The sequence below is a fragment of the Lissotriton helveticus genome, chromosome 11, assembly GCF_964261635.1.
Source record: "Lissotriton helveticus chromosome 11, aLisHel1.1, whole genome shotgun sequence".
NCBI classification, from domain to species: domain Eukaryota; kingdom Metazoa; phylum Chordata; class Amphibia; order Caudata; family Salamandridae; genus Lissotriton; species Lissotriton helveticus.
In genome coordinates, this window is record NC_136072.1 from 1,205,809,049 (window position 1) to 1,205,832,775 (window position 23,727).

At 40.3% G+C, this 23,727-nt stretch overlaps 1 protein-coding gene across 1 annotated transcript in view; it reads right to left on the reverse strand.

Moving 5' to 3' along the window:
* The window catches only part of LOC144792834 (CD5 antigen-like), a 380,767-nt gene extending 379,783 nt beyond the window's left edge, over positions 1 to 984 (reverse strand). Inside the window, exon 1 of the mRNA XM_078668030.1 lies at positions 936 to 984. The gene's annotated coding sequence lies outside the window, so the exon portion shown is untranslated. The remainder of the gene's footprint in view (positions 1 to 935) is intronic.
* Positions 985 to 23,727: the final 22,743 nt, after the last annotated feature.

The window sequence follows — 23,727 nt, forward strand, 5'->3', positions numbered from 1 at the left end:
AGGCCTCATTTTCACTGCCTCTCTTCTCTTGTTCCCCATACTTACTGTCTTGAGTCTCTTGTACCCTAAACTGACTCATATTATATACCCCATGCTCACTGCCTCTAATCTCTTATACCCCATACTCACTCACTATCTGTAATCTCCTGCACTTATCCCAATGCTATCATCTCTTCCTTATTGAGTCAAATAACCCATACTCACAATTTCTATTCTCCTCTACCCCGTACTCACGTTCCCCACACTCTTGTACTCCCTAGTCATTATCTGCAATGTCCTATACCTCATATTCACTGTTTCTAATCTCTTATTCCCCATACTTACTGTCTGTCTGTAATCTCCTACCCTAATCCCAATGCTATCATCTCTTCCGTATTCCTTATTATTCACTATCTGAAACACTGTACACTATATTCACTGTATCTAATCTCCTGTATCCCACAGTCATTGTCTCTAATCTCTTGTACCCCATATTCACTGCCAGCTGCACCCCACATTAAAGTAATTACTACCATCTTATGTTTACTGAGTTAAATACCCCGTACCCAACGCCTCTTATCTTATGTACCCCATACTCAACGCCTCTTATCTTCTGTACCCCATACACACTGTCTGTAATCTGCTTTCCCATACACACTGTCTGTAATCTCCTTTCCCTTAATCTACTTCCCCATACAGTCTGTCTGTAATCTCCTGCCTTACCTCCAAAGCTGCCCTCTGCCATCCCCTTCTTGTCGTGTTAATACTCCATATGCACTGGTGAGACTCTCCAGTCATATCTGGCGTGTTCATCTCTTGCTCACACTGTGAAGTGGGGCACATTCTGAACATCCAGCTCTCCTCCTCAGGGTGAAACTCTTTCAATGTCTGGAGTTGTCTCTCTAATCTCTCCCAGTTCCATCTCATCCTATAGGATTGAAACACATAATACTCACTCTCCGGAGCTCCACAGGTCTGTCCGGTACCCACAGGTGTGCGGTGATGGCTGGGGTGCTCAATACTTTAATTTGAGGCAGACTGTCCTTATATACCTGACCCTGCACGTGGGAGGGATCTGCCGCTTCTCCAGCGTCCAATCATATTCCGTAATTGTTTCAATCCTTTGCAGCTTCATGGCTGTCATCAACTCCACCCACCTACATCTGTTTGAACATGTGGAACTCATCCAAGCATTGCCTACCTGGGAAAAACGTCTTTTCATGAGCACATGAAGACACACACAGAACACCATACACACATACACTTACACAAGTGTGTGCGCATAAGAACAGATGCACACAAACATACATATAGACAGGTACATTCACAGGAAGAAACATGCAAACAAACATACATGTGCATACACACTGATTCCTACAGCACCACACGCATATATATGCACCAAAGACATAAACAAATGCATATGCATATAGAGGTACAAACTCAAATAAATGGAATTAATGACACACTTATTTTGGGCCATATAAACACAAACAGACATGGAGACAAAGAGTATAATTTTGACTTTTCCTTGAGGTTGCCATTGTCAGATTTATTTTCTGTTCTTGCTGCCGTTGCTAGGAGGCGCACCTCTCTGGCAATGCTCCTTTTAAGATCTCACAGTAGGTTATTAAACCATGGTTCGTTCCTGGTTTCTATCTTCTTTTGTTGTCCTGGAATAGCTGGGAATTATTTTATGAGAAACTGCCCACGAGTTCCCATTGTTTGTGCTTCTTCTTTATGTATCCTTGTGTCTTCACATAATCCTGGATTGTGTCCATTATTATATTTGTATCTTGTCCTCGCCACTTCAGTTTCCTCAGATTATATTTTCTGGATATTGTGCCAGAGACTTCAATATTTGTGCTTGGGTTAGAGTAATGTTAATTTTCGTAATCTGTGGAAAATGATCACTTTCTGGACTTGGGCAGATTTTGAAGCAATTTATCATAGGAAAGAGATTATTACAGATGATGGTGAAGTCTATAATTGATTGAGTTTTTCCAATCAGAAACGTGGTGGCCGCTGGTCTGTCTCCAGTTATGTTACCGTTACCTTTCAAGGTGATTAAACCTAAAGCTTCCAGCTCTTGGATTGTTGATTTAATTCCTGCGGCATTCCTCCTCTTACTTCTGGACTGTATGCTGTTTGTGAGATTGCTATTAAAATCTTCTGAAATGATCAAATTACTACATTTATTGAGAGGTGCCAGTTTTCAGTATTCTTTCTGCCTCAAGACAGGACCTAATGCCCATATTTTGGCAACTGGTTTTGATCCTTTTCTTCCTAGGTTTAGCATAAGCAGGGCAAAAGAATAAAATGTGTAGGTCATTTTCTCGAGTATCAGTTTGGCATAATACACAGCACTTACTATTGGTCTCCCCTTATTTAGGGACCCATTTCGATGTGTTGGAGTTGCTTTGCAGAACACCATATCGAAATTTCTTGCATAGTTAGAAGTTAATTTTCATAAGTTAATTTGTACTTTATTGCTTGATTATTTAAAACCTTACAATATACAATTACAAAAAATACTTTTAGTATAAAAAAACCAATAAAAGAACTTTCATCTTAAAATTCATTAAACAAATCCTTAATATACTTCATTTAAGACTTAGTCTGCTAATTTTGTTTTTACCATTAATAATAACTTTACAAATGTAGCATTCATGCCTATATCATTTGATTGAAGACAACATTTCAGGGCTTGCCTACATGTCCGTATTCCATGTACATGAAAAGGGACTTTAAGTAGTTTTATCCTTTCATTTTGGAGTCCCGGACAAATACAGAGCAAGTGGACAATATTCTCCTCTCCACTGTTACATAGTCTACATATTGAACTCCTTTCAGAGCTGTTCCAAGGCGGGAGGTGGCAGGTTCCCGGAAGGATTCCAAATCTTGCTTTGAGAAGGATTTGTTTGTTGTTTCCTGACCACGTTATTTCCAAATAGTCTTGAACCTTCTTTGTTTTATATCCATTTATTATTGTCCAGGCATGTTTTCTTTTTGTCAGACTATCTTTATCATTTACAATGGATAGTTGGTTTGTCATTCTATTAATTATTTTCTTAAAGGAAGCATTAGTTATGGTATTATTCCAAATTGAGGTTACTGCAAACTCTTCTATAGCTTCTTTAAGAAAGATCCATGCTGCTGCCTTTGTGTTATTATTTATCTCCTTCCATAATAACTGAGAAATGTGGTTATCTTGATCGTTTTTAATCCGGTTCCAGGTTTTGATAAAATGTCCCTTCCTCGCATAATATTGGTTAGTTAAGCCAAACTCAAGTCTAATTTGGGCTGGCGAGGCATTTATTGGGAGATGAAATAGTAATTTATATGTTTTAGATACAGCATTATTTATTGTTTCCGTATCCCTTCCCATTAAGGACTCACTGCCGTATGTGATTGTTGGTAGTAATCTTGCCCCTATAATCTTTAAAAACGGCCCATATATGAGGTTGCCCAGCGATTTCTGCAGGATTCTAAATGCAGCTGTTAGGGAGTTGGACTTCCTCTGAATATCTCTTATTTGCGGCTGGTAACTACCCTTCTCATCAAAAAGTACTCCCAGATACTTATATACTTCGACTTGCTCTAGTTTGGGGTTTTCCATATACCAACTACATTTTTGCCTTAATTTTTTGCTCTTGGCGACAATCATGATCTTTGTTTTGGTTTCATTAATCACCATCCCATTTTCCCTTGCGTATGTACATGTTCCAGAGATTAGTCGCTGCAGCCCGATTTTTGTTTGGCTTAACAGGATGGCATCATTGGCATATAGTAAGTTTGAAATATGCCTATCCGCTAATTTCGGAGGGTGAGCATTTAATTCATCTAAGGTCCCTGACAAATCTGCCAAGAATAAATTAAAAAGAAGGGGGGCCAGTACGCAGCCTTGTTTTAATCCTTCGTTGGCTGGGATTTCCTTCGACAGCATTTGCCCATCCCCCATCCTTACCCTAACCCAAGTTTTGCTATACAATGGCTGGATCATTTTCAGTAAGGCCGTTGGAATGTTCATTTTTTCTGAGCTTTTTCCACAGTAAATTCCTTTGAACACAATCGAAGGCTGATTTAAAATCAACGAAACAAAGATACAAGGGCTGTTTAAGACTAATTGACTTGTCCATTATTAGCGATAATGCCAGGATGTTTGTTGATGTCCCCAATCCTTTAACAAAGTCAGTTTGATTCAGTGGCAGGATCTTACTTTCTATTGCCCAATCATTCAACTCATTAAGCAAGATCCTAGCAAACAACTTGGCATCTGTGTCTTGGAGTTTGATGAGCCTGTAATTTTCTGAGAGCGCCCAGTTCCCTTTTTTGTAAATTGGCGTAATTAGTGATCCTCGCCATGACTCCGGGATAACGCCTTTTTCAACAACTTCATTAAATATCTTTTCTAAATGTGCTGCCCATAGATGTGGATTCTCTTTCAATAGGGCAAAAGGGATACCATTCGGTCCTGGTGCCCCATCTTTCTGTTTTTTTAATTAATTTTCTTAGTTGATCTTTTGTTACTACGATTGTGGTTTCCATATCACCATCGTGGGTATCAATCGGTTGGCTTTCAATTTTTTCTATTTTCATACCATTTTGGTTTAAATTTTTTCGAAGAAATGTCACCCATTCTTGCTCAGTTAGAACGGAGGAAGCAACTCTTTTATTTGGTCTAGCCAAACCATTTATAATTTTCCAGAACTCTCTTGTGTTTGTCTGTTAGCTTGCATGGTATATTTTTGCACAAAGTGCTTGTTTTGCCTGATTTTTCTCATTCCATATTAGTTTCCTCAAATTTTGATTCGCAGCTTTCAGTTTGCCTGATGTTTCCTCGTTAGGAATAGTTTTCTTGATTTGCCTTATCATCCTATTACGTGCTCTTTTTAGTTTAGTAATGGTATATGGCAGGTTTATGTATGATTTATTTTCCTTTCGATCGTCATTTTGATTACTTTTATCCTGTCGCATTTGATATTGAGGTTGGGGTTTAACCAGCATCATATTACATTTTACCCATTTTTCTATCGAGGATTTAGGTGATCTTTCATTGAAGCACAATTCTGATATTTGGATAACTTGATCATTCATCACATCCTTGTTCCTAGTAGTCCAAATTAGTTTTTTATAGTTTACTGTTCCAATATGACCCGGGACAGTTTGATACGGTTGATTTACCTTATTCATAAGGTTAATCGTTATTATCTGCTGGCAGTGATCACTATCCGTAACTTCCTCTATTTGATATGCAATGATATTATGGAATGCATTAAGAGATATCATTGTGTAGTCAATCCTTGACCTTGACTTGTTCTTAAAATATGTATACGGTGGAGGTGAATCTTCTTTAAATCGACCATTTAGAATACGCAGGCCCATCGCTTCCATGTCTTTGACAAAAGATATTGCAATTTTATTACTAAAAGGCAAGATTTCTTTTCCTAAATCCTGTTGTGGGATAGACCATTGATAATGCTGTGTTTGACAGGTGTCATCCCTTGTGAAGGATGGCATTAGATTAAGGTTAAAATCCACAGACATAATATGCTCCGCTAGAGGGTCTGACAGCATTAAATCCATGAGAAAGGTTATACAGTATACCGCAAGTTGACTCCCTACTAGGGCCTGTTGGCTGTATATAAACATTAATCAGATATACAAACTTTAGTTCCTGTTTCGTTGTTTTATATTTCAACCTAATTATTAAAATATTTGCACTTTTTGACTCGAGTCGTTCATGTTCAACCTGTAAGTCCGTTGAAATGAAGATTGCTAACCCTCCGCTTGGGCGGCCAAATTTGTGGTTTTATTTGCATGTTCAAAATGACCTTTGAATCCATGTAGAACAAATGGTTTGGTTTCCCACGTTTCTTGCAAGAAGATAATCTGAAAGGGGAGCAATATTGAGTCTATATGTGCATTATGAACCTTTGCTCCCAGCCCATTTATGTTCCATGAACACATTCGGACTAGACCTATCTCATCTACATTGGCTGTAGAGCACCTAGTAATATTAAATCATTGTTCCTTATTACTGTGTAGTGACTTGGTGATCAATTTTTCATTTATTACAGGGTTTTTACCCATATCCTTTTGAGACAGCCATTCTCCTGCTTTCTTGGGTGATTTTCCCAGGGCGTTTTTGAGTACTGGAACTATTTGTCTGTCTATTTGTTAGTGTACAAATAGCAGAATTATGGGACACACTATTTTGGATGTATGCCCCAAAGGTGGATTTCAATATTTTCTTAGAAACCAGTGTCAGTTGATCGGGTTCTTCACAAAAGTGCTTCGGCTCCAGTTTACAAAACCAACAGAAAACATGCTTAAACCACTGGAGACTCGGACTTTGGTCATCCCCTTGAATTTCTTCTAAGCCATCTTTATAGTGGGCAAGTTCTGTTGTAGACCACAGTTGCACCCAAAACAATAATGGTCTCAGTATGGTTTGCTAATCTATACATTTAATATTTGGGTCCGTAACAATAGGGATTAGATGGGTGCGCACTAGGAGACATAATAACTTCCGGAAAAAATAAAAATCTCCTACCGCAAACATATTCTTACACGAGGGCCCCAATATTGCTGCCCCATAAAGGGATGCCGATTGTGCCCTGTACTTGACTACCTCAAGGGCCTGGGATACTGCCTTGAAAGTACTACCCTTATGTTTCTTTACTATCGGTAGGGAATTTTGCAGCAAGATAGTCTTGCTTTTCTCCAATTGCGGTTTCCAGGTCATTTTGGTATCCAAGGTTACGCCTAAAATACAATTTTACACATATTCTAGCTTCTGATTTTTAACCTTTAAATTCATTTAAAAAGATTTATGTGATTTAGCTGCCATGTATTTTGTTTTGCTATATTGTATTTCTAGGCCCTTAGCATCACAATATGCTCTGAAAGAGTCTATTAGACATTATAAACCTTTTGGGGTTGGAGATATTAAAATAGTGTCATCTGTGAATAAAAGGGCTGGTACTGGCGCCCCCCCTAACTTAGGGGAATCATGTGCACAACCCAATAAATGCTCTGGGATATCATTTACGTACAATGAAAATAGGGTGGGCGCCAACACACACCCTTGCCTTACGCCCCTTTTTACTGGAATTGCCTCAGTGAGTTCGCCCCTCGGACCCCATCTAACTTTTACATAGTTATACTCACGCAATCTTATTATTTGCATGAGGAGTTCTCCTGGTACTCGTTGATCGTTTAATGATGGCCAGAGTAGGTTTCTAGGGATGAGGTCGACTGCAGCCTTCAGGTCGACAAAGGCAATATACAGATGACCTTTCTTTGAAATTGTATATTTCCAGCTCATACTGAGAAGTCTAAAGACCTGGTCAATTGTCCTGGTTCTGACTCTGAACCCAGCCTGATATTTTGAAAGAATGCATTTCTCCTCAATCCTGTCATTTATTTTGGTTAAACTTGGCCTAGCATACATTTTTTGTAAAGTATCTATTAAACAAATCAGTCGGTAATTTGAAGGTTCTTGGCAGTTATCTTTTTTTAAAATGGTGGTAATTTCGGCTCCTTTCCATGATTCTGGGATTGGTGCACCCGCAGCTACTGAATTACAAAGGGAATTAATGTAGGAGCCACAAACATTTACACCACCTTGTAAATATCGTACCCTTTGGTGCGGTTTTCTGTGTCACAGGAGACTGCAGCGGGTGTTGCTGTGGGTGGACCCGGGCAACACCGTTGCTTTTTGACACGGCCCCAGATTTACATGAAATAGTCAGTTTGAGGCGGTGCTAAAAGCGAGCGCCATTGAAAGGGCGGAGTTACAATGATGCAACTGAGAAAAATACTTATCTCTCCTGTTTGTTTCTCTTTCTATGTGTGCTACATTCTGCAGCACACGTAGCAGGAGCAAATTGCCATTAAAGATTGTTTATGTGGAGGAAGGTGCCGCTTCCTTCACATAAACAAACATCCCTGTACCTTAGGCATCCATGCGCCATGGTGCAAGGGTGCCGGTGCTGGCAGCTCTTTCAGAGCAAGGGAAACAACAAGGGTGCGCCCTATTTTTGTAAATACGGTGCAAGCCTGCGTTGTTTTAAATGATGCAGTGTAGTTGAATTGCTTGCAGCTCTGCGCCATTTCATTGTGCATATTCCCCTTAGTAACTCAAAGCTGCGCATTGCGCTGCCTTGCGTTAAATTTGTCAAGGAGGCATTCCATGGGTGGTGCATGGGCGTTCTCATTTAAACTCATATCAGTTTTGAGGCAAATGTACAACGAGATGCTGATGGCTTTTCACCAAAATCCTGCACCTCCTCTATACCTATGATTCGCCCTCTCAGCATCTGTGCTGTAGTCTACAGGAAAAGTGGGAAACACCCTCAAACATAGGGGCCCATTAGGATGTCGAGCGGATTGCCCCCGCCAGGCTGGCGGGGGCAATCCGCCGACATCCGCAACTGAATTTCCCCCCGCTATATTAGTATGGCCGGCGGGACCGCGTCGGACGGAAAGACCATCCGCTGCTTTTCCTCCCTGGTCGCCTTGCGGCCAGGGCGGAAAAGGATTAATATGGTGGCGGTATCTAACAGACAGTGCCAGCCATATTAGTATGGGCCAAAAGAGATGTGTTTCCGTGGCAGCGATGCCGCCACAGAAAGGCATGTGGTCTTCACTCTGGGGGCCCCGTGCGGGCCCCCAGAGTGAAGGATGGGTGGGGGGTGCACCCGGGGGGTACCTGTGGTACCCCCCAGCAGTTGCATACACGAGGCAGCAGGCACCGCGCGGTGCCTGCCACTTTGTGTATGCAAATGCATGCATACATTTTTAACATTGTGGCGGGCGGTGCAGTGAGCACCGCCCACAACAATGTTAAAAATGAGGGATGCACCCACCGCTGTGGCGGGCGCATCCTAATGCATACATCAGGACCCCGCTCTTAAGGCGGGCGGTCCCTTTTATCGATGGGATGGCGGGTGGACAAAGTCCGCCCGCCATCCTAATGGGGGCCATAGTCTTTGGACTAGAAGGAAGTCTATTCAGTAGAAAAAGCTACACTTAACACAATGCAGACACTGTGACGCACGGGTGCCAGTGTTGGTGCACGGCAGCCAAAAGTGTGCCTGAGAAGGGAGAGAGCACAGCGCCACATGTTAGTAGATCTGGTGCTGTACTGATCTCTCTCATTCATGCAATGCAGCGCAGTGCAGCACTACAACTTCACTTGCTTTGCTGAGTTGTGTACATTTAATGGAAACCTGGGCATGGGAGTTTTCTTTGGAAATTTCCACTTTAGATAAACATAACAGATTGAAAGATGGATGTTAAATGTATACTTTCATACCAACAATTCTGCTTTCACCTGAAGCCACTCCTAGGTAAAATAGTTATTTATAGAGTAAATGACAGTTATGGGCATTGGAGCTCAGATAATAAATAGAGACAAGCATAACTGGTGTAATTCTCTATAGTTTAATTCCTCGTAAACACAGGTGAGTCCACTCTGATTTGTTTGCTTACATCTGTCATTACTAGGTACAGATCTGATATTGTTGTCCTAGAGGTTGTTGCTACATGGTTAGAAGTACACTTAGTGCCTCCTGCAGGGACACAGCATCCTTAGTGCCAATGGCAGGGACATGTCATCCACAGTGCCGCTGGCATGGACATGTCATCCTTAGAGCCCCTGGCAGGGACATGTCATCCACAGTGCCGCTGGCAGGGACATGTCATCCACAGTGCTGCTGGCAGGGACATGTCATCCACAGTGCTGCTGGCAGGGACATGTCATCCACAGTGCCGCTGGCAGGAACATGTCATCGACAGTGCCGCTGGCAGGGACATGTCATCCTTAGAGCCCCTGGCAGGGACAGAACATCTCTAACAGTGTTTACACCACCTTCTGTTTGGACGCAGTAGCAAGCAATGGCCACTATACAACTTTAAGAGGTTGAGGATGATTTTTACTAAAAAGCCAGCAGAACTAGAATTTCTCACATATCCCTTTTTTCAATGATTTATTCCTCACTGTAAGGAGTTGTAAAAGTCACTAACTTAACCTGAGCTTAACCGCCTGGTACCTGGCAGACAAGTTTAATTTAGAGGTAATGTGTAAAGTATGTATGTACTAAAACAATAATAAATTCAAAAAGCAAAGCAATAAAAATCCCAAATGGAATTTGAAAATATAAAGTAACGTTTAATAAACCAAATGAAAAGAAAATGACAAAAAAATCTAACAAGGTGAGGTTTTAAGCAAAAATAGCACCAAGAAGCACAAGGTGCTAATGATAGTCAACGGCCGTGTTAAAACAGGACCTATGCTCAATTTGAAGATCGTGAAAAGGAGCACAGGTCGGATACACTAACCAGGTTCATCCTTGTCAAAGATTTTACATTCTGACCTTTAGTCATTGAAGTCCCAATTTACCTCAAGAGTACACTACTAAAGCCCTCTAAGACCTTAAGGGAGGCACTGAGAAAGTCACAGTGTGTCAGGCGCAGGCCAAACATTAGGGTCCAGGACAGGTCTAATTGGCACTGGTCAGCTGGGAAAAAGTCCTCCTGAAGATTCTTCTATCCCTGTAGCTTTAATAGGAGGTCGGCCTTATGGCCATTGGAGTTTACTTCTTTGTTCTGGGCACAATGGGAGGAGTAGCTCCAATTTACGATTCTTCCCAAGTCTCAGACAGCAGGTCCAGTCCTCTTTTGATTTTCCACAGGAATATTCTGGAGTGGTGCCTCGAGCTGCCACTGTTGCTTCGTCTTATAGTCAGGTGTCCCTAGCACAGGGGAGCACGTTACCTCTGTTTCATGTTTACAGAGGGTACCGTGCATCCTAGGCTTCCAGGTCAGATTCTCTTTGTCAGTTTTCCCTGTTTTAATGCCTCGCTTATGGGGGCGATGAACATGCTTTAATGAAAGACTCACTACCAGACGTAAATACACAATTTTAAAAACCTTTATGTGCCTAGGCTGCATGTGCGCTGTCTCGTTGAGACATGCATTATCTGCTCTATGGTGTTTGGAAACGCCTTGTTCTTCTTTCAAGTTGTTTCTATTTAGTCATATGTAGCTTTATTCGGAGTCATAAGACAACATCCATAAAACCAATTGTACAAAGAGAAAACATACATTAATTTTATTTCATTACATCTGATAACATATAATTATGTACATTAAAAAGCAATATTGACATAAGCTCAGAATATTAAAACATATAGCTGCCTGATTTTTCATTGAACGTTTTTTAAAATATATTCCTACAGTCATTAAAATACAGCAGTATGATGATTTTTCATATTTGTTCCAATTTCTCTTACCCCTGTGGCTCGTACCACCTGTGCTCCTCAAGTGCATACTCTTTATGCCAAGTTCTAGGTAGTAACTAATGACAGATAATCCTAGAATAAAAAAAATCCCATAAAAATGATGGCATTCCACAACACATCTCTAATGTTGTGAATGATTTCAAAAACAAATATACAGGACAACATTGTGTAAAACATGAATGTCTAATCATCGGAGAGACATAGAGTTTCCTATATTGGGTATTACATTTACAAAAAAAGAACCACGTTCATAGTGTTCTGGGGCATCCTGTCATTGCAAGGACAGTTTATCAATTTTGTGGACCAATCATTCATAGTACGGAAACTACATATTTGATGGAATATGTCCAGTCTTAAATATGTAAGAACAAACCTATGCCATTCATTTAAAACAATTTTAAGATAAGGCTGCATATTAAAAGTAGTACAAAGTCAAAAGTCAAAATAAGCTTTATTCGATTTTAGTTATTTAAAATCACAAAAGCATACAAATTCATTGAAAACAAGTAAAAACATTTGATATATACATTAGTTCAAAAGGTACATTAAGTATCACAAAGTGCGTAAAGTGCATTCAAGAAAAGTCAATTAACCTACGAGGTTAGTACAAGCCAGACTTTGATCAAAGTAGATTTATCCATTTACACTTTTCGAACTATCAATATATTTTTCAGAAATCCAGACATGGCACATACAGATAAAGTACTATCTAAAAATTGTTAATATAAACATGCTGGTCTAGATTGCCTCCAACCTGCCTGCTTTAACAATGGTTGGATCCATCCAGCTCTTTCCCTTGCATAGAGTTTACAGAACAGCGTAACATGAATAGTATATTGTGGTGACACATTATCGCAAGGGCAAGGAGAGAGTTCTCTGGACCAATCATTAATCCCTGGGTAGCTAACCAGTTGATTGAACCTATTGAACCTAAATCGAGTTAAAAGGTATCTGACGTATCCCTCGGTATGGCAGAGGAGATACAGCTGGATATCATACGTGATCAAAATCAGTTGATGCTGGGGTACCGATCCTTTGTTCATCTCCAGGGCAGCTCCAAGTGACTCTAAATGGGTCAAGCAGATTAATTTAATCTTCTTCCTGGAAATAAAATTCATTTTCTCTGGTGAAGTTTAATAATCTGGATGCTCTATATCAATCATGACTTTTTAAACATAATTCAGCCACGCGATCTTACTGGAGTGGTCCAGATACATTGAGTCCTTGATTATCTATCTATTTAGTCCTGTACTCCTAAAGATCCATATTCGATGCCAAAGCAGTACGGGTGGCATTTTTATAATATCAGAGACGTAAGAGATACCCAACTCGCTGTGACAGTTAAAAACTGAGGAACCTGCTGGTACTGCTAAAATAAATCTTAAAAAGGCATTTTCCACCTGTTGGATCAAGGATACATCATAAAAACCCCACACTCCTGCCCCAAAGATCGCAATACTTATACACTTGTCCTGGTAAATCTTAAGAAGTATACCAGGGGGCCTTTTTCCCATTTTTTTGGAGAAGTCAACAACAGCAGCAGTCAACTTCATAAATAGTAGACTCCTACTCTTCACCGCTGGGCCCTGAGAGCCTGCATTTGCAAATAAGATGCCCAGGTAAGTAAATACATTTGTGGAGTCTACCCTTTTATCCCCTAGGAGGAGGACGTTACATTTATTTCTCCCTCGCCCGCAGGTCATAACAAAGGTTTTTTTTGCATTCAATTGTAATCCTAAATTATCCATAAAGCTAGTGTGTATAGTAAGGGCTTTCTACTAACCTAGTTGAGTGCGGGCTATACGTACTGCATCATCTGCATAGAGGAGTGAGACTATTGGCCGTTTGTTGACGTACGGTCATCTTGCGCCGTTCCTTCAAGCTCCTGTTCCAGAGCGTTGGTATATAAAGTGAAGCGGAATGGTGCAAGAACACAGCCTTGTCTTACCCCCTATCCACGTTAAATGGCACGGTAGATTCCCATTTGGAACCATAGCGCACCTCAGCAGTGGCCCCAGAATATAATTGCTTTAAAATCTGGGCCAGTATCGATCGATCTTCAGTTTTGCTAAGATGTTCCACAGTTTATTATATATGATGCAGTTGAATGTGGCTGTGAGATCTAGAAACGCCACATACACTTTCCCACCCTTTGACTGAGTGTACTTTCCAATTAAACTATACAGATTTAAAACCTGCTCATTTGTCACTATCCCCTGTCTAAAACCATGTTGCACATCACTTATTAGATTATTCTCGTCTGCTCAGGTTTGTAATTTGTTCCGGACGACCCTTCCCATTACCTTCATTAAAGAATCAAGTAGTAATATCTGGCAATTTCATGCCTGGTTTTCTCGTTCCCCTTTTTAAAAAATCGGTGCTATTGCTGACTGCGACCAGGTCTTCATAAAGCACTTTGCGCAATTAGCTTGAAGGACCCTTTCCCACCAAAATGGATACACCTTACATTGGGACAGTTGTGATCGGTCGAGCTAAATAAGCAAATCATATCTAAGGCTTATGAATCAATCTTAACATGCTTGCAGGAAGGTCCGCTCATGAAATAACCTTGAATGCCTTTTCACAGAACACTACGACTATTCAAAATCTGCTCAGAGTTGAAAATAAAGGCACACGAGATCGCAAATATGGGTGGTTTGACTCAAATTGCACAAAATCATATTCTCAATTAAAAGAGGCCCTTCATAAACCGGAGAGAGACCAAGGCGAGCTTAGAGAATGTAGAAAATCTTATAATTTGGCACGAAGAACCCAAAAGAAAGAGCTAAAAAACTCAAGCATGGGTTGCACTCCACGAAGCATCACTGAGTAAAGATTGCTCCTTCTTTTAGCAGGCAGTGAACGTGCCGTCTTTCCAAACCAAGGATGCTGTAACAATAGCAGTCACAATGGACGAAAAAACATGGGTAGACTTCTTTTCAAAGGTATTAAGCACTGGGGGGAATGAGGAAATTATTCTCGACTCTTTAAATCAACAGGTGGAAATTTCATACTTCTTTCTTACCCTTTGATCTCCAAATCACACAAGATGAGGTAATTGGGGCAAAAAAGTGCAAGCAAGGGTGGTAAGGCTCCAGGGCCCGATGGGCTCCCCATTGACCTATTTAAATCTATCCCACAACTCCGGTCACCGCTGATAACAAGGGTCCTTCAAGTTAATTGCGCGAAGTGCTTTATGAAGACCTGGTCGGAGTCAGCAATAGTTCCGATTTATTAAAAAGGGGAACGAGAAAACCAGGCATGAAATTGCCAGATATTACTACTTGATTCTTTAATGAAGGTAATGGGAAGGGTCGTCCTGAACAAATTACAAACCTGAGCAGATGAGAATAATCTAATAAGTGATGTGCAACATGGTTTTAGACAGGGGATAGTGACAAATGAGCAGGTTTTAAATCTGTATATTTTAATTGGAAAGTACACTCAGTCAAAGGGTGGGAAAGTGTATGTGGCGTTTCTAGATCTCACAGCCACATTCAACTGCATCATATATAATAAACTGTGGAACATCTTAGCAAAACTGAAGATCGATCGATACTGGTGTAGATTTTAAAGCAATTATATTCTAGGGCCACTGCTGAGGTGCGCAATGTTTCCAAATGGGAATCTACCGTGCCATTTAACGTGGATAGGGGGTAAGACAAGGCTGTGTTCTTGCACCATTCCGCTTCACTTTATATACCAACGCTCTGGAACAGGAGCTTGAAGGAACGGCGCAAGATCACCGTACGTCAACAAACGGCCAATAGTCTCACTCCTCTATGCAGATGACGCAGTACGTATAGCCCGCACTCAACTAGGTTAGTAGAAAGCCCTTACTATACACACTAGCTTTATGGATAATTTAGGATTACAATTGAATGCAAAAAAAACCTTTGTTATGACCTGCGGGCGAGGGAGAAATAAATGTAACGTCCTCCTCCTGGGGGATAAAAGGGTAGACTCCACAAATGTATTTACTTACCTGGGCATCTTATTTGCAAATACAGGCTCTCAGGGCCCAGCAGTGAAGAGTAGGAGTCTACTATTTATGAAGTAGACTGCTGCTGTTGTTAACTTCTCCGAAAAAATGGGAAAAAGGCCCCCTGGTATACTTCTTAAGATTTACCAGGCAAAGTGTATAAGTATTGCGATCTTTGGGGCAGGAGTGTGCGGCTTTTATGATGTATCCTCGATCCAACGGGTGGAAAATGCCTTTTTAAGGTTTATTTTAGCAGTACCAGCAAGTTCCTCAGTTTTTAACTGTCACAGCGAGTTGGGTATCTCTTACGTCTCTGATATTATAAAAATGCAACCCGTACTGCTTTGGCATCCAATATGGACCTTTAGGAGCACAGAACTAGATAATCAAGGACTCAATGAATCTGGACCACTCCAGTAAGATCGCGTGGCTGAATTATGTTTAAAAAGTCATGATTGATATAGGGCATCCAGAATAATAAACTTCACCAGAGAAAATGAATTTTATTTCCAGGAAGGAGATACATTTATCTGCTTGACCCATTTAGAGTCACTTGGAGCTGCCCTGGAGATGAACAAAGGAATGGTACCCCAGCATCAACTGACTTTGATCACGTATGATATCCAGCCATATCTCCTCCGCCATACCGAGGGATACGTCAGATACCTTTTAACTCGATTTAGGTTCAATAGCTTCCATAAACTGGTTAGCTACCCAGGGATTAATGATTGGTCCAGAGAACTCTCTCCTTGCCCTTGCGATAATGTGTCACCACAATATACTATTCATGTTACGCTGTTCTGTAAACTCTATGCAAGGGAAAGAGCTGGATGGATCCAACCATTGTTAAAGCAGGCAGGTTGGAGGCAATGTAGACCCGCCTTTTTATATTTACAATGTTTAGATAGTACTTTATCTGAATGTGCCATGTCTGGATTTCTGAAAAATATATTTATAGTTAGGAAAAGTCAAATAGATAAATCTACTTTGAACAAAGTCTGGCTTGTACTAACCTCGTAGGTTAATTGACTTTTCTTGAATGCACTTTACGCACTTTGTGATACTTAATGTACTTTTGAACTAATGTGTATATCAAATGTTTTACTTGTTTTTATGAATTTGTATGCTTTTGTGATTTTAAATGACTAAAATCAAATAAAGCTTATTTTGACTTTTGACTTTGAACTACTTTTAATATGCAGCCTTATCTTAAAATTGTTTTAAATGAATGGCATAGGTTTATTCTTACATATTTAAGACTTGACATATTCCATCAATTATGTAGTTTTCGTACTATGAATGATTGGTCCACAAAATTGATTAACTGTCCTTGCAATGACAGGATGCCCCAGAACACTATGAACGTGGTTCTTTTTTTGTAAATGTAATACCCAATATAGGAAACTCTATGTCTTTCCGATGATTAGATATTCATGTTTTACACAATGTTGTCCTGTATATTTGTTTTTGAAATCATTTCCAACATTAGAGATGTGTTGTGGAATGTCATCATTTTTATGGGATTTTTTTTATTCTAGGATTATCTGTCATTAGTTACTACCTAGAACTTGGCATAAAGAGTATACACTTGAGGAGCACAGGTGGTACGAGCCACAGGGGTAAGAGAAATTGGAAACAAATATGAAAAAACCTCATACTGCTGTATTTTAATAACTGTAGGAATATATTTTTAAAAACTTTCAATGAAAAATCAGGCAGCTATATGTTTTAATAATCTGAGCTTATGTCAATATTGATTTTGAATGTACGTAATTATGTGTTATCAGATGTAATGAAATAAAATTAATGTATGTTTTCTCTTTGTACAATTGGTTTTATGGATGTTTTCTTATGACTCCGAATAAAGCTTCATATGACTAAATAGAAACAACTTGAAAGAAGAACAAGGCGTTTCCAAACACCATAGAGCAGATAATGCATGTCTCAACGAGACAGCGCACATGCAGCCTAGGCACATAAAGGTTTTTAAAATTGTGTATTTACGTCTGGTAGTGAGTCTTTCATTAAAGCAAGTTCATCTCCCCCATAAGCGAGGCATTAAAACAGGGAAAACTGACAAAGAGAATCTGACCTGGAAGCCTAGGATGCACGGTACCCTCTGTAAACATGAAACAGAGGTAACGTGCTCCCCTGTGCTAGGGACACCTGACTATAAGACGAACCAACTGTGGCAGCTCGAGGCACCACTCCAGAATATTCCTGTGGAAAATCAAAAGAGGACTGGACCTGCTGTCTGAGACTTGGGAAGAATCGTAAATTGGAGCTACTCTTCCCATTGTGCCCAGAAAAAAGAAGTAAACTCCAATGGCCATAAGGCCGACCTCCTATTAAAGCTACGAGGATAGAAGAATCTTCAGGAGGACTTTTTCCCAGCTGACCAGTGCCAATTAGACCTGTCCTGGACCCTACTGTTTGGCCTGTGCCTGACACACTGTGACTTTCTCAGTGCCTCCCTTAAGGTCTTAGAGCGCTTTAGTAGTGTACTCTTGAGGTAAATTGGGACTTCAATGACTAAAGGTCAGAATGTAAAATCTTTGACAAGGATGAACCTGGTTAGTGTATCCGACCTGTGCTCCTTTTCACGATCTTCAAATTGAGCAATAGTCCTGTTTTAACACAGCCGTTGACTATCATTAGCACCTTGTGCTTCTTGGTGCTATTTTTGCTTAAAACCTCACCTTGTTAGATTTTTTTGTCATTTTCTTTTCATTTGGTTTAATAAACGTTACTTTATATTTTCTAATTCCATTTGGGATTTTTATTGCTTTGCTTTTTGACTTTATTATTGTTTTAGTACATACATACTTTACACATTACCTCCAAGTTAAACTTGTCTGCCAAGTACCAGGGGGTTAATCTCAGGTTAAGTTAGTGACTTTTACAACTCCTTACAGTGAGGAATAAATCATTGAAAAAAGGGATATGTGAGAAATTCTAGTCCTGCAGGCTTTTTAGTAAAAATCATCCTCAACCTCTTAAAGTTGTATAGTGGCCATTGCTTGCTACTGCGTCCAAACAGAAGGTGGTGTAAACACTGTTAGAGATGTTGTATCCCCGCCAGCGGCTCTAAGGATGACATGTCCCTGCCATTGGCACCAGGGATGCTCTGTCCCTGCAGGAGGCACTAAGTGTACTTCTAACCATGTAGCAACAACCTCTAGGACAACAATATCAGATCTGTACCTAGTAATGACAGATGAAAGCAAACAAATCAGAGTGGACTCACCTGTGTTTACGAGGAATTAAACTATAGAGAATTACACCAGTTATGCTTGTCTCTACTTATTATCTGAGCTCCAATGCCCATAACTGTCATTTACTCTATAAATACCTATTTTACCTAGGAGTGGCTTCAGGTGAAAGCAGAATTGTTGATATTAAACTACACATTTAACATCCATCTTTCAATCTGTTATGTTTATCTAAAGTGGAAATTTCCAAAGAAAACTCCCATGCCCAGGTTTACATAAAATGTACACAACTCAGCAAAGCAAGTGAAGTTGCAGCGCTGCGCTGTGCTGCACTGCACTGCACTGCGTTGCATGAATAGAAGGGAGATCAGTGCAGCACCAGATCTACTAACATGTGGCGCTGTGCTCTCTCCCTTCTCAGGCACACTTTTGGCTGCCGTGCACCAACACAGGCACCCGTGCGTCACAGTGTCTGCATTGTGTTAAGTGTAGCTTTTTCTACTGAATAGACTTCCTTCTAGTCCAAAGACTATGGCCCCCATTAGGATGGCGGGAGGACAAAGTCATCGGTAAAAGGGACCGCCCGCCTTAAGGGCGGGGGTCCTGATGTATGCATTAGGATGCGCCCGCCACAGCGGCTGGTGCATCCCTCATTTTTAACATTGTGGTGGCCGGTGCTCACTGCACCGCCCCCACAATGTAAAAAGTGTATGCATGCATTTGCATACACGAAGTGGCATACACCTCGCGGTGCCTGCTGCTTCGTGTATGCAACTGCTGGGGGGTACCACAGGTACCCCCCGTGTGCACCCCCCCACCCTTGCCTTTCCGTGGCGGCATCGCTGCCACGGAAAGGCATCTCTTTTGGCCCATACTAATATGGCTGGCGGTGTTTATTAGACACCGCCGCCATATTAATCCTTTTCCGCCCCGGCTGCAAGGTGTCCGGGGCGGAAAAACGGCGGACGGCATTTCCATCCGCCGCGGTCCCCCCCCCGCCATACTAATATGGCGGGGGGACTTCAGTTGCGGATGTCGGGCGGATTGCCCCCGCCAGGCCGGCGGTGCCTACCGCCAGCCTGGTGGGGGCAATCCGTTCGACATCCTAATGGACCCCTATGTTTGAGGGTGTTTCACACTTCTTCTGTAGACTGCAGCACAGATGCTGAGAGGGCAAAACATAGGTATCGAGGAGGTGCAGGATTTTGGTGAAAATCCGTCAGCGTCTTGTTGTAGATTTGCCTCAAAACTGATATGAGTTTAAATGAGAACACCCGCACACCACCCATGGGACGCCTCCTTGACAAAGTTAACGCAAGGCAGCGCAATGCGCAGCTGTGAGTTACTAAGGGGAATATGCACAAGGAAATGGCGCAGAGGTGCAAGCAATTCCGCTGCACTGCATCATTTAAAACAACGCAGGCTTGCACCGTATTTACAAAAATAGAGTTATTTTATTTGGGTTAATCTGCCTGCAGTAATCATATTGTCAATATCTTTTTCTGTAAAATCTACTCTATATGGCTTTTGCAGCATTTTTATTTTAGCAAATTCTATTCTTAAATCATTTGCAAGTTCTTCTAATCTATTATGAAGTTTCTTTGCTCTCCATGTTATACTTTTGCTCATAAAGTTTAATTCCTCATTTTGATATTTTTTCAGTGTCTGCGTTCCAATAGTCCCTATTATCAATTCTTCCATATCTATCTTTAATTTTACAACATCTAAAACCTTAGGTTCTGTATCTTTTTGCTTCAAAAATTTGAACCAATCATTTAATTCTGCAACTGACCGTCCAACAGGAGTTTTTATTTCATCTAAATCAATTACACTTTATGGTCAAATTAGGTGGTGAAGTTCTAACAGTATTTCTCGTTTTATTTAAATCTGGATAAATCCCTTCTCTGCCTTGATATACACTTGAATTTAGAGAAACAACTAATAAATTATCAACTTTTTTCTTATTTTCAAAAACCGGTATTACAGGACCTATTGTTACAGGTACTGTCACAGCTTCAACATGCTTGGTCAATCTTTTAATTGTTTCTGCCAATTCTTTTGTTGATTTTTCTAATTCAGACGTACTTGCTTTTTCAGCCTGTACACATTCTGATACAAAATGTTGCCTTTCTTCTGAATATCTGTTTGGAGTTTCTACAACTTTTTCCTCCATAGGCGGTGCATTCGGTATTATTTCTCTAGAAGTTGATCGATATGGGGGAGGTCTTTTATTCAATATGCTTTCCAGCATATATCACTCAATCCATACACACTCCTTTCCGAAACCTGATTATTTCTTTTTTCTGTACATTTTCTTCCTACTGTCTCCTCTACAGTTCGTGCCGGATACATTCCATCTCACATATCTGCCATTCTCCATCTTTTCATTCTACTCCCATGCGTAGTTCCCTAATATCCTTTAAACTTTCCATGTTTACCGTTCAGACCTCTAAACCTTTCTTCCTCTTTGATATACATTTCATCTTCCCATTCCATCAAAGCTTCAAACTGAGTCAGTCTAGGTCTCGGTTCAGGTTTCATCATTTTCTCCCTCACGTTTCTCAGCCGAACTAAATGAACCTGTTTCTGGAAATGCCAACACTGCATCATTTTTAGTATATTTTGCACAATTCTCCAACCAGATACAAGTATGATAGCCATATTTTGTCATCATATACGATGCATACGTTTTCGGTGGAGGAAGCAATTTTCCCTCTCTTGTCACTTTTGAAGAGATTCTTTATTTTCTTAAACCATGAAGGTTTCTCTCTATCTTTCTCATAATGATAATCCATTTTTACAAAGGTTTGTCTCAAGTACGATCGTTTATTTTTCTTCCGATCTCTACCGCTATTCTCTCCAATCCTAGCGCGACTTACACCAACATGCCAATCAGAAAGATTCTTGTCACACAATTTCTGACCAATCCTGGGACGTCTTTATACCAGTACACCAATCAGAGCCTTAAACGTCACAGTCATGTGGACCAATCCCAGCGTGACTCCTATTACGTCAGCTTCTACTCCTGCTTCTGCTGACCCCTCCTTTAGAAAATTTCTCTGCACATTTTATTTACACTTTATACTACTAAAATCAGTTAGTAATGACACAGAACATTTCTATTCGTCTGTTTCGCTAAACCAAAGTGATAGATCTGTGCAAACTCACAAGTATTCTATATTTCCAGTAGACATCGCTTACCTCTTCTCTACCACAGAATTTACTTTCGCCGATACAGTAGCACTTCCCTCTACCTTACCCTTCTCTCAAGCTGAGTTGAAAAGCCTATTATTCTCCCAGGGATAAGTTTTAGTCAGAATACACATTGTTTCCTGTGCTTAAGGACAAGACTTCATAGGTTGCCTTCGCTATAAATTCACCACTTTCACACGTAAAATGTCCCTAACTTGTAACACACGACAATGTTACTACTTTGAAACAGACTATGTAATGTGTGACTTACCTGCCACACTTCCTCTGCCTGCAGACAGAGTGACCAACTTCCTACACCCCAGAAGTTTTCAATTCCGACTACATATAACGTAATACAGACTCAACATATAGTGTTAGACCATATAACTCCAAAACTCAATAAATCTCCAAACTAACCTATAGAAAACGGTAAACAACCTTTACAATGCAACCTTTACCACGCAGTGCCTTTACAACGCAACTTTTACAACGCAAACCATTACAACGCATTGCGCTGGGGGGGCGCTCTAGGATAAGGAATATGTTTAATGTACTATCCAACACCTTCCCTACTATCCACGGGGACTGGAGTTGGAATAGTAAATTAAAAATTCACTATCCAGCGCCTAAAAGCACTATGTGTTGTAATGGTATGCGTTGTAAAAACCGCGTTGTAAAAGCATGCGATGTAAAAGCATGCGTTATAATGTCATACATCCATAGAAAACATCCTCTGCTACCAAGAAATCTGATCCAAAGTGGATCTCTAACAACCTTTAATATCTATTTCACTCAACTCAGATGCAAGCACTATTTACTCATCGTTTGAGCCCATAACACCGCGAGTCACACAAAACACACATTACACCTGAATCAGTGACAACAAGGTAGAGCTGCTGTTTAGCGTGGTAACTAGGTTTAAATTTTATACATTATATACATTAGCTTCTATTCATAATATACCAACATGTTACCTGGAAAACCCTACTCCAAGGCACTCCACTATTTGGTCAATAGATCATCTAGTAGAAGTTAGTTGATGGAGACTAAGACCAGCTTAATCATAGTAATCCAAATAAAACATTGGCATTTATCTTGTCATGACTTTATTTAAATGAAGCACAACTCGAGTTTAAATTTTAAAATTAATTTTTATCTATTGATTTAAGAAACTGAAGTTTAGTTTATTCAAATGATACAAAGATGTAGCCATTTATTTAGTACATTTTAAAATGAAAAAATGAAATTAGAAATTATATTACCTAACTCTATCATGAGACAATAACAGAGTTGCACAAGTCTCAATCTGCCTCTCTACTCTTCTTAACGCCTCAAAATAAAATCTCTGCAATCGGTCATCTTCATTGCTCCAAAAAGTTAAAGTCCAAAAATTTCAAAGTCTGTAGCACCATAAAATCAATAAGACCGACAGCATGTCGTGATGCAAATTAAAAATCAGAAGCAAGCTTTTTTTTACCCTTGTCGAGCAAGATCTTTTATACACTTTTTCACTAACTATCTGACTAAAATTGAAACTTTTAGGGTCCATAGTCTATTTTGAATGGGGCAACAACGATCACCTCAACCATCCTTGGCAGAACCGGTTTTCCAAAATGCACAGTCCTTTCACTTTTTCCTATAGATGTCATCTCCGTATTTTATTTTGTCATTCAATTCAGTCAATACATCGGTCTTTCGTTCCCAGGGTTTTCAGATGCACACAATTCTTTGCACCCTCTTACACTCTTGGGTCAGACTGGCCTTGACATCGTTCTCTCCATGTACCAGGCACATCTCTGATCCGACCATTTCTTTTGTGCGCATGCGTAAAGACTCTTTCTTTCAAGCCACTGTCAAGATTGCACTCAGCAGCCATTTATTTAGTCCAGGCCACGTAGGCCTCAATGATAACTAGTGCGACAACAAACACAATAGAATGTTAAAATTTAGAAATATTATGTTTACTGTTAACCACAGTCTTTTTTAATCTTCCCATTATTGAGTTACCTAGCTGAAGCGCGCACACACATGGATTTATATACTTACCAAACGT